Source organism: Sus scrofa, unplaced genomic scaffold (genome assembly GCF_000003025.6).
Source record: "Sus scrofa isolate TJ Tabasco breed Duroc unplaced genomic scaffold, Sscrofa11.1 Contig59, whole genome shotgun sequence".
In the NCBI taxonomy this organism is placed as follows: Eukaryota; Metazoa; Chordata; class Mammalia; order Artiodactyla; family Suidae; genus Sus; species Sus scrofa.
Window position 1 is genome coordinate 570,898 of NW_018085257.1, and position 13,062 is coordinate 583,959.

At 36.2% G+C, this 13,062-nt stretch overlaps 1 pseudogene; it reads left to right on the forward strand.

Annotated features, from left to right (window-relative positions):
- Positions 1-14: 14 nt before the first annotated feature.
- Positions 15-8,158, forward strand: LOC110258940 (annotated as a pseudogene).
- Positions 8,159-13,062: the final 4,904 nt, after the last annotated feature.

The following is a 13,062-nucleotide window of genomic DNA, read 5'->3' on the forward strand; positions in this document are numbered from 1 at the left end:
CAAATGCTGGCATGATGAACGTAAATGTTTGTTGATCAGAATTTCATTCCTTATTAACAATTTCTCTTTCATAAATAACTTTTCATCAGCAAGTGAATTTTTTTTTTTTATTTTCCAAATACATTATTTTTTCTACTGTACCTTGAAGCAAATCCTAAATTAATTTACTTATTTTTGCAAATTGGGGATATAGATAATACAATAATGTACACTTGGTTATTCTTATTTGAGGAAACATTTGGAAAGCCAAATATTCTAGGCCTGTATCTCAGGTTTAACCCCAGAAACTAAAGAATTAGCTATATTATTATAATATACTTTTATGCAGACAATGCAGGGCTTCCTTTCATCTTTATGGTCTTATTAAGTTGTCACTTGAATAAGAGGAATTTTTTTTTGCTTATTTTAGGGCCACACTTGTGGCACATGAAATTTCCCAAGATAGGGGCTGAATATGAGCTGCAGCTGCCAGCCACACCACAGCAATGCCAGATTTTAACCCTCTGGGCAGGGCAGGGATCAAACCCTCGTCTTCATACTAGTTGCATTTGTTTCCTGAACCACAAGCAGGAACTCCAAGAGGAAATTTTTTACTCTTTCCCATGGTATATAATGTTGCAAAAACAACTCTGAAGATGGAGGCCCTGTAGAAGATAAAGACTCACCAGGGATTTCCCCTTTGCCAGCTCTGTGTGGTTGCATTACTTAGCCCCAGGCATAGTCAGTATGAAAGCTCACTTCATGCTGGCATCCTTTGTACATATAATAAATTATAGTGCATGGTATCTAAAAAGTGATTGCTTTCCTACGCATGCCACTGCAGATTCAGCACTGACTATTCTTCATGGACTTCTTGCCTTCCCAAATGAAGAAAATGAATAATGCAGGGCTTCTTAAACTTTAACTTACATAAGAATTCTGGAACAGTTTGTTAAAACAGAGATCCTGGAATAACCTCCATGAATTTCAATTCCATAGATCTTATTGAGGCCCAAGAATTTGCATTTCTAACAAGTTCCCATGTAATTCTGATGCTGCAGGTGTGTGAATTATGGAATGAATAATTAAAGCATGGAAGCTATAGGACACACATTTATACTTCTATGAATTCTGGTAGTGAGTAGAATGAAACAAGAGAATGCTAAAACTATTTTGATAATAGAGCATCAAAAGTTCATGTTGATATTTTCAGATTAATTCTGGCTGTAGGAAGTTCATTTTAGCAACTCTAATATAAGAGGATATTTCTCAACTATCAGATTTTCTTTTCTCTTTTGTATATAATATAGATATATTAGATACTACATATCATGCTTCATTTCATCACACCAGACTATATGTTCAATGGAGAAAATTCCCAAAGCTTTGAAAAAAATATACCTTAAGTCCTTCGATGGCTTCTTTTTTACATTAAGACAAGTAGAATTTCAGCGTGACTTATAACATTGCTAATGTCACTAAAAACCTATTTTAATATTTTTCAACTCATATTTTTTTCATATATGCTGCCTAAAAAGTACATTTATTGAAGGATATATGTATACGTATAAGTGATTTACCTTGCTATACACTGAAACTAATACAATTTTGTAAGTCAAATATACTCCAATAAAATTTTAAAAATAAAATAGTAAGGTATGCAAATATTTGGTAAAGGACCTAAAAAAATCATGCATTTGTTATACAGTGCTAGGTGATTTCAGAGCAGCTTTACCTACAAAAGAACACTTGAATTCTTGATAGGACATTGAAAAACTTTTGTTCTCTAATGTTACTCTTTACTAAAACTCCTTATTTAACTTGCCATGTTTCTTGACACAGCCCATAAACTAGCATTTGTCTTGAATCCAAACCATATTATTGTTATTATGGGAACTGAGGCTACATTACCTCAGTCTTTTTATCTTCTCTTTATGTATGTGTACCTACTCTGTACAAAATACATTTACCTAATTTTACACACAAATATGAGACTAATTATTCTGTGACCAGCATCCAGAGTTACATTTAAGACTAGTGATGTCCCCAACTCTAGTCTTTTTGGGATGTGAAGATGAAATGAACATATTTTGAAGTAGTTTGATACTCAATACATGTCTAGAATATTATGATAGCATCTTCCTTTATTATGCATTTATTTCATTCCATATGCTCTGACGTAGGTGGTCCCATAGGTGAATGAAGACATCTGGCTTTGTTGCCTCTCTCTTCAGAGGGTTCAACCTGACTTTTATTCTTCATGTACTTTCCTGGGACTTTTCAAAGTTAAGCTCTTCTGTTTTCAAAGGAGCAAGCCCCAGGCACCAGGGAACTAAACAATTGAGCCCATTAGATGGATGCTTTGGAGATACTCAAGTAACCTTATTAGAAAACTGACAAAAGAGATTTCGAGGCATGGTACAATCTTTAATAAGTTTCATAGTGAATCTCTGTGTTAATTTGACATGAGATCAATTAAAAATTTTAAGTAGATTGATGTATTAATGTTGTATGTATTCTGTGTATTAAATGTATAGAAGGGAAATGCAAATATTATCATAGGAAAAGAAAGCTATAAAATACTATATAAAATAAATTCCATATATGTAAATATAAATTTTCTGAATAAAAACAATTGTAGAAGGATAAAAAAATGAATAATCAAAGAGTGAAATACTTTGAATTTTTTAAATTGTTATTTCCCCAATATGATTTTTTTTCTACTATACAGCATGGTTACACATACAAGTAACATTCTATTTTCTCACATTATCATGCTTCTTCACAAGTGACTAGAGAATCTCATACTGAGTGAAGTAAGTAAGAAAGAAAAATACCACATGATATCACTTATACCTGGAATCTAACATATGGCACAAATGACCCTTTCCACAGAAAATAAAATCATGGACTTGGAGAAAAGACATGTGGTTTCCAAAGGGGGGGTGAAGGGAGTGGGGTGGATTGGGATCTTGGGGTTAATACATGCAAACTATTGCCTTTGGAATGTACTAGCAATGAGATCCTGCTGTGAAATACTTTGAATTTATCCTTTGTTTTTATGTCTCTGTTATTTGGATTTCCATTATGAAGCAGAATTAAATTTAAAATCAGCAAATCAAGGAAAGTCTTGTCCAGATATATGCCCCAAAATGGGATGGATTGGTCATATGGTAGTTCTGTGTATAGTTTTCTAAAGTCCTTCCATACTATTCTCCATATTGGTTGCAACAGGATACATTCTCACCAACAGTGCAGGAGTGTTCCCTTTTCTCCAGCATTTGTTATTGATTGGGTCACCATGCTGTACAGCAGAAAAAAAAAATAATGTATTGGGGAAATTAAAAAATAATAAAAAAATAAAATCAGCAATTCAAAAAGGAATTCCCACTTCAGAGAAAAAAAAATCCCTCTTCACATCCAAAGTTATGACCTGTCAGGGAAACATGCATCTGGTAGGAAGGGCCAGGAAGAAGGTCTCCCACCTCTTCTGGGATCCCATGCACAGGGCATCTCCCTGATATTCTTCCTAAGGACAGTGTTGCCTCACAGTCTGCCCTGGGAACCATCTGCCTGAGAATCACCTGGCCCCAGGTCTCATGAGTGTTCATCACTGGATCTGGAGGTGGGATCTGCATGTTTAACATGCTCCCAGGTGATTCTTAGAACATCCCAGTTTAGGGCACTGCATCTGTCCTGGAGGCATGAGGAGGAAAACTGAGCAATTAACACAGGTTTAAAGCATGTTCTTACCAAGAGCTTGGAGTCTTGCCTCCTTGTGTCCTCTCCCTGGTGGGTAGAGAGTAGTCTTTACCTCTCCATTTCTGAAGGGGGTTAACTAACTCAAGAGTAAGCTCCAGGCTCATGATTTTTCTCTCTGATGCTGGTTAGAAGTTCAGGACCACAGCAGTTCTGGCTGCATTTGGTCTCTAGGTGTTCTAGAGTAAAAAAAAAAAAAAAAAACTGAGGAAATAGTTCATACTCCTGTACTCCTGGCAACTGTATCACTTGAGCATAAATTTCAGAGCAGAAGTGAGTATCCTTCAAAAATAGTAGGTGTGTTTGTGTGTGTGTGTATGTGTATTTAACATTACTACTATTTGTAGTAAAAAGAGAACTCTTTTACTGCATGTGTGTGTGTGTGTGTGTGTGTGTGTGTGTGTGTGTAGAGGTGTTTATCACTTCTCTGTGCTCTTGCTTAAGTGACTTCTTATTACTAGTTCCTAAAGACAAGCATATCATCCACGGACTCTTAAACCTTTAAGCCTTGAGGAAGGTGAGCATAGAGGCATCTGGCTGTGTATATTAGTGGACACATCCCCAAACCAGATGAGGCTGGGGCCTCATCTTTTCATTCACATTCTAGATGTCATAACATGGGCTAGTTGAGTGCATGTGGTGTTATCCCAGCCTTCTCTGATTCTTTTCTCCAAAGTCTTGATCATTCCCTTCTCTTTAGGCAGCACTTTGCTTTCACCTGAAATTGTGTTGAAAGCCATCTAGACAGATTTGGTTACATCTTTTTTTCATTTATGTAGCACCTATATTGGAGTTACTTGTTAGAACTGATTGATGATTTCCTGCATGTAGTCTTTAGTATAGTCCCATACTTTTATCAAAGGTATCAAACCTTGGGCATCAAACGTGGGCCTCAGTTTTGATTTCCTAGGCTTGATGGAATATACAACACTTGAGTTTCTTCCCTAAATATCTTTGTATCTTGTTTTTAATGGCAGAAATGTAACCTAATGCAGGACATCTCACATAAGTGAGGCACATTACCCACATTTTATTATTTATTCTTACTGTGATTCAGGGATCAGGATTCCAATGTTAGAGAGGAAAGCCTGAGACTCCGAGAGGTGTAAAACTTGCCAAAAGCCATAGATCTGACAAATGATAGTGAGGTGATTTAAATCCATTCTGTCTAAATTTAAAGCCTAAGCAGTCCCTTTTAAGCCCATCACCTCAATGTCAAGGAAATAAGAGTTATCATTAAGCAGTAGTTGAAGTATTTTTGACCAGAATTCTGAAGTGGAGGAGTTAGTGTCTGTATATCATCTTTATGAAAAACTTATGCAGAAAAAGGTATTGCAAAAAGGGATTCAGGAATTTATATTAAAATCAAAAATGCCATAGACTAGATAAATTTACAAGTTTAGGAAAGAATAATTGTACATATGAAGCATTCATGAATCCAGGGAGGATGAAGAAATACGGAGAATATTCCAGGACAGTGGGATGTTGGAATCCTCATTCTCTACCAGGCAGGATGTGATTGGATTCTGTCAGAGAAGTCTCAACTGCATCATTCTCTCTATGGCCTCTACCTGAAATAGGTCATAATCCCACAATGAAGTGGATTTGTGGCACCTGGATTCTTCTCAGTATCTGTCCAAAAAGAGGAGTGGTATATGTCTTTCTCTTTCTGACTTACTTCACTCAGCATGAGAGTCTCCAGTTCCATCCATGTTGCTGCAAATGACATTATTTTGTTCTTTTTATGGATAAGTAGTATCCCATTGTGTATTATATATATATATATAATATCCATTGTGTGTGTATATATATATATATAATATATCACATCTTCCTAATCCAATCATCTGTTGATGGACATTTGGGTTGTTTCCATGTCTTGGCTATTGTGAATAGTGCTGCAATGAACATGTAGGTGCATGTGACTGGTCAACATGCCATACAGTACAAAAAATAATGTCTTGGGAAATAAAAAAAACATATAAAAGGAGAGTTGACTGTCAGGAGAGAAAATTAAAAGAAGCTCATTAAATGGATGGCAGGAAACAAACATGAATTTGTGCCAACTCTCTACAGTAGTGTTTCACTAATGTTACCTTATTAATAGTCACAATTTCCTTGTGACTGAGGCTCATGGTCTCATCTCCAGTTTGGAGATGAGAAAATTGAGATTCAGTAAAGGTGGTTCACTTGCATATAACTCACAATTATAAAGTGGTATGGCTCAACTTTGAATCTAGTTGTAATTGCATTGCTTTCTGCAATGTACCAAACAGCCTGCAGATATGGGGCTCTATCCTTCAGGTCACAGCTAGGATCCCCAAAATGCTGGAGTGAGGAGACATATACTGGGAACCCAGGCCAGGATTTCTTGTGCATTTTCTTTTCTGACCCATCCATAACTCTGCTGAGTTGGCTGCTTTTAAGTAAGTTTAAAAATGAGGATGGTTATATCCATATGGAGTAAGAGTGGGCTCATTTCACCAGATTAAATAAACAAAGGATTCTAATTACCACTAATCTGTAGAAAGTTCTTACAAATTTTAATTCCAATTAAGAGCTGCTCAATTGAAATCTTAACATCCTACATTTACTTACTATATGTAGGCATATGTAGGCATTTGACATTTATTTATGGCTTAAAGGCAACGTCTTAATTGATACAGTGAGATTGTGGACTTCTTCCTTGATGGCTTTGGTAATTTAGGCTTTATAATATTTTAAAGGGTAGATGGTGGCTTTTGGAGGAAGACACATAGAGATTTGTAAGATGTAAAATTTTGAGGACCAAGGGGACCTGGCATTTTATGGGGCTGGTTAGCAGATGTAGTTCAAGATGCCAGGAGCCCAAAGGAGGAAGCTAAAAATGGCAGAGGGAATATATAATGGCTTTGACCTGTCTTGATAACAGCTCTTTCCTTTATGAATTGTGGATTTTTATGGAGTCAATGAAGCTTGTTAAATCAGGAGGGATTTGAGAATGATAATGTATACTAATGAACACTTGAGTTCAGTCAACAGATATGTTTCTTTTCTCCTCAAACTTTACTCATGTTGGAAACTATGACTATTTTTGATCCACTATCCTTTGTGTATATGTTGTGAAACATCTCCCCTACAATTTACTAATGAATGATTTTGAAGTCTGATTTAAAAAGTTCAACATGTTACAATTTTATGGTCAAATCCTATGATTGTTTCTAAATATACAGAGATAGAATAGAAATGAGGGAGATTTTAATTTACTATCTCTCTGCTAAGATAGTGTGACACTTTCTATTTACTGACTAGACACAGCTGCAAGTCATGACTTAGAGGCTGTCTCTCTCCTAGATGGTGGAAAAGGGACACTGAGCCAGTTTATCTATTAAATCAAAATCTCTTATCTGATAGTAAGTTTTCTCATTTCACATAATGATACCATCCACTTTAAAGGATTTTTGTAGGGTCATGGCAATGCAGACAGATAATAGCATATCCAACAGTGGAAAGGATTCCTGTTTGTCTGGCTACTATAAAACAAAATGTTTTGGTGTCTGCTTCTTTCACTGTTCATTCATGCCAGCAGACAGGAGGGGAGTATGAGGAGGGAGAATCATAGAAGCATGTCCAAGTTCCTCCTCCCAGGGCCCCCATCCAGCCATAGCATCAGGGCATGTTCTTTGCCCTGTTCCTGGGCATGTACATGACCACAGTGCTGGGAAACCTACACATCATCCTGCTCATCAGGCTGGATCCTCTCCTCCACACCACAGCCACTTTTGCCTCATTGACCTCTCCTTTTCATCTGTCACTGTCCATAAGATGCTGATGGACATGTATACTGAGAAGGAATCCATCCCCTATGCCAGGTGCATAGCACAGATATGTTTTTTCATATTTTTTACTGTCGTGGACAACTTCATTCTCACCTCAATGGCATATGATCAGTACATGCCATCTGCCACCCTCTTCACTATACCACCTTCATGAGAGAGGGACAATGTACCTTACTAGTAACTGTATCTTGGATTCTGTCTTGTGCCAATGCCTCATGCCACACCCTCCTTCTTACCCAGCTGCCCTTTTGTATTCACATGATCCCCCATTTCTTCTGTGATCTAGGTGCCCTGCTCAAGCTGTCCTGTTCAGACACATCCTCAATGACCTGGTCATTGTCACAGTAGGATTGTCAGTCATTATTCTCCCATTAATCTGCATCTTGCTCTCTTATGGCTGCATTGGGATCACCAACCTCAAGGTTCCATCCACTAAGTTCATCTGCAAAGCCTTGTCCACATGTGGCTCCCACATCTCTGGGGTTTCTCTCTATTACAGAACAATTATTGGGCTGTATTTGGTCCCCTCATCCAGTGACAAGGTCATAATTTCCTCTGTGATGTACACACGTCATTCAACTGCTGAACCCCTTCATTTATAGCCTGAGGAATAGGGACATGAAGGGGGGGGCTGGAGAAAATCTTCAATAAGGTAGAAGTCTTGTATCAATAATTTTTGTTCATCTTTATAACAGACACATGTAGTCACATAACCCCAGATCCTTATCTTGAACCCAGTGTGGTATAATGCTCAGTAAATATTTTATAACTTGAAATACATTCTGGTTTCATTATTTCCTCTTTTACTAGGAATTCCTTAGTATAAAATGTGAATTCTCAGTTAATATTATTATAAGTCTTGTGTGTTCAATTGAGCAGTAACATTGCTAGTAGTAGGTCTTAGGTCTCTCTTCTTCTCTCCCAAGAGAGAATCTTAGTTCTTTTTCTTATAGCCTTATTGAGGTTTAGTTGACACATAAATGCTATATATATTTAAAAGGTAAATTTATTATTGATACATATTCATTGTGAAATTGTCACCACAATCATGCTAATTTATGAATTCCCCACATCTTTATAGTTACTATTTTATTTGTGTGTGTGTGTTGAGATTTTATCTAAGGCCTCCTTCCTATCAAATATCAAGTACACAATTCAGTATTGTTAACTGCAGTCATCTTGCTGTACATAAGATCTCAAAAAATCCTGCTTAATTGAACTTTGTACATTATGCCAGGTGAAAGAAGTTGGGTTCAGAAAGCCAAATACTGCATGATCCCACTTAGGGGTGGAATACAAAGCTGTAAGATTAGAGAAGTAAATAGAATGACAGTTGCCAAGGGCTGTTGGGAGGCAGAGATATGCTGATGTTGGGAATCAATTAATTCTTACGAATTGTTGGAAAATCTTGGCTAACAAGGCTCCATTGGCACAGAAGGCTGCAGAATTGGGAATTTGTAAAGTGTCTCCTTTCCTTTCCCACTTCTCATTCAGTTCTCTTCACCTATTTTTTGTTATTGGTAGTAAGAGAAGTTCATCAGGAGAATAAATTGTATAGTAGCCTTTATATATCCAGGAAATTATATACAGATATGAGTTTAGCTGCCTAACTTAATAGAGAAGGACTCAAGCTTCTTACTCCCTTTTTTTTTTCATTTAAAAATACTATTGAAGTATAGCTGATTTACAATGTGTTAATTTCTGCTGTACAGCAAAGTGGTTCAGTTATACATATACACATATCCATTCTTTTTCAAATTCATTCCTTTATAGGTTATGACAGAATATTGAGTAGAGTTCTCTGTGCTATAAGAAGGTTCCCATTGACCATCCATTTCAAACACAATAGTGTGCATATTGCTAATCCCAAACTCTCAGTCCTTCCCTCCCCACCTTTTCCTTTGACAACCATATGTGGTTTTCAAAGTCTATGAGTTTTCCTGTTTTGTAAACAAGTTCCTTTGTTTCATTTTTAGATTGCATATATAAGTGATATCATATGATATTTGTCTTTGTCTGAATGACTTAGTACGATAATCTCTAGGTCTACCCATGTTGCTGCAAATGGCATTATTTCATTGTTTTTATACCTGAGTAATATTCCATTGTATATTTGTACCACATCTGTCCATGGACATCTACACAACAGTGTAGGAGGGTTCCCTTTTCTTCACATCTTCTCTGGCATTTATTGGAGGTAGACTTTTTTAAGGGCCAAATCTGTGGCATATGGAAGTTCCCAGCCTGGGGGTTGAATCAAGAGCTGTAGCCCATGCTGACCTACACCACAGTCACAGCAATGCAGCATCTGAGCTGTGTCTGTGACCTATACCACAATCATAGCAATGCCAGATCCCTAACCCACTGACCGAGGAAGGGATCAAACCCACATCCTCATGGATACTAGTCAGATTCATTTCCGCTATGCCACAATGGGAACTCCTTTGTAGACTTTTTGATGGTGGTCATTCTGACCAGAGTTAAGTGATACATCATTGTAGTTTTAAATTGTATTTATATAACAATTACCAATATCAATCATATTTCCATGTGCTTTTTGGACATCCATTTATCTTCTTTGGAGAAATGTCTCTTTAGAATTTCTACTCATTCTTTGATTTTGTTCTTTTTTTAATATTGAGCTGCATGTGTCCTTTGTATATTTTAGAGATTAATCTCAGTTGGTCACTTTGTTTGCAAATATTTTCTCTGATTCTATGGACTGACGTTTTCTTTTCTTTATGGTTTCCTTTGCTGTTTAAATGATTTTAAGTTTAATTAGGTCGAATTCATTTATTTTTGTTTTTATTTTCATTACTCTAGGAGGTGGATACAAAAAGACATTGCTATGATTTATGTCAAAGAGTGTTCTGCCTATGTTTTCCTCTAAGTGTTTTGTAGTATCCAGTCTTACCTTGAGGTCTCTAATCCATTTTGAGTTTATTTTTGTGTATGGTGTTAGAGAGTTTTCTAATTTTATTGTTTTACATGTAGCTGTCCAGTGTTCCCAGCACCTTCATAGAATAGACTATCTTTCTCCATTGTATATTCTTGCCTTCTTTGTCACAGATTGACTGACCATAGACGCATGGTTTTATTTCTAGGCTTTCTATCCTGTCCAATTGATCTGTGTTTTTGTTTTTATGCCAACATCATAATGTTTTGTTGACTATAGTTTTATAGCATAGGCTCAAATAGAAAATGTATCCTTATTCTTAAAGCAACTAGAGAAAGAATAACAAACAAAATCTGAAGTTAATAGATGGAAAGAAATAATAAAGATGAGGAAGAAAAAATGATAGAAAAGGTCAATGAAACTAAAAAATTGTTTTTTGAAAAGATCAACAAAATTGATAAACATTTATCCAGATTCACCAAGAAAAAAAGAGGGCTCAAATCAATAAAATTAAAAGTTAAAAAGGAGATGTTATAGCTGACAGCGCAGAAATGCTAAGGATTATAAGAGACTACTGCAAACAACTATATGCCAATAAAATGGACAACTTAGAGAAATGGACAAATTCTTAGAAAGGTATGACCTTCCAAGACTGAATAGAAAATATGAACAGACTGGTATTGAAATAGAAACTGTGATTTAAATACTTCCAGCAAAAAAGTCAGGACCAGATGGCTTCACAGGTGAATTTTATCAAAAATTTAGAGACAAGTTAACACCTATCCTTCTGAAACTCTTCCAAAAAATGCAGTGGAAGGAATACTCCCAAGTTCATTCTATGAGGCCACCATCACATTGATACCAAAACCAAAGATACAACACAAGAAAATTACAGGCCAATATCCACTGTGAACAGAGATAAAAAATCCTCAACAAAATAGTAGCAAACCAAATCCAACAATACATTAAAAGGATCAAACCCATGATCAAGTGGATTTATCCCAGTGATGCAAGGACTCTTCAACAACAAATCAATCCTTTTTATACACCACATTAACAAATTGAAGAATAAAAGCCAGATAGTCATTTCAATAGATGCATAAAAATCTTTTGATGAAGCTTAACATCATTTTTGATAAAAACTCTCCAGAAAGTGGCATGAAGGGAACCTCAATATAATAAAGGCCATATATGACAACCCAGAGCTAAAATCATTCTCAACAGTGAAAAATGAAAGCATTTCCTCTAAAATCAGGAACAAGACAAGGATATCTACTCCCCCCACTTTTATTCAACATAGTTATGGAAGTCCTAGTCACAGCAATCAGAGAAGACAAGTAAATAAAATGAATCCAAATTGGAAAAGAAGTAAAACTATCACTGTTTGCAGATGACATGATACTACACATAGAATATTGTGGTGTTCCCCTGGTGGCTCAGCAGAACAAATCTGATTAGCATCCATGAGGAGGCAGGTTCAATTCCTGGCCTTGCTCAGAGGGTTAAGAATCCAATGTTGTTGTGAGCTGTGGTGTAGGTTGCAGACACAGCTCAGAACCTGTGTTGCAGTGGCTGTGGTATAGGCTGGCAGATACAGCTCCAATTTGACCCCTAGCCTTGGAACCTCCATATGTCACTAGTGCGGCCCTAAAAAGACAGACAGAAAGAAAATAATCCTAAAGATGCTACCATAAAACTACTAGAGCTCATCAATGAATTTGGTAAAGTTGCAGGATACAACAATTAATTATCAGAAATATCTTGCATTCTTATACACTAACAATGAAAGGCCAGAAAGAGAAATAAAGTAACTAGCAGGGATTTATTGTATAGCACAGGAGTTCTACTCAATGTTTGTAATAACACATATGGGAAAAAAGAATGGATTTATATATATGTATAACTTATTGACTTTTATGTAAATCTGAAGCTAGCACAACATTACAAATCAACTATATCCCAATATTTTTTTAAAAAGAAAGAGAAATTAAGGAAAAAATTCAGTTACCATCACTTGAAAAAGAATAAGATACCTAGAAGTAAACCTACTCAAGGAGGCAAAATACCTGTGTGCTGAAAACACATTGACATTTTGAAAACACCTTGACGCAAAGACATTGAAGAAAGAAATCCATTGGAAGAATTATATTGTCAAAATATTTTACTACTCAATGCAATCTACAGATTCAGTGCAATCCCTATTAAAGTACAAATGGCATTTTTTCACAGAACTAGAACAAAATTTTTTAAAGTGTGTGGAAACACAAAAGACTATGAATAGCCAAAGTAGTGCTGAGAAATAAAATTGAAGCTTGTTCTTAATTTTAGGAACACTGATCACTCTTCCTGTGGTTCACTCAGTGGTTTACTCTCAAACCAGTTGTACATGAGGTTCTCAGTCAGCATGTGTGAGTTTCAGTGAAGACATTGGCTCAGTACTGACTGGGAATGAGAGAGACAAAGAAAGCTTTTGAAGTCTGAGGTCTTCTGTTTCCCCCACTGCATCTGGTGTCTGTATCATTCAATCAATTCATTATCTGTCTCCCAAAAGACATTTCTGCTCAGCTTAGTGACCACAGGCTTGTGGTCATGTAATTTTTCATCTTCTAC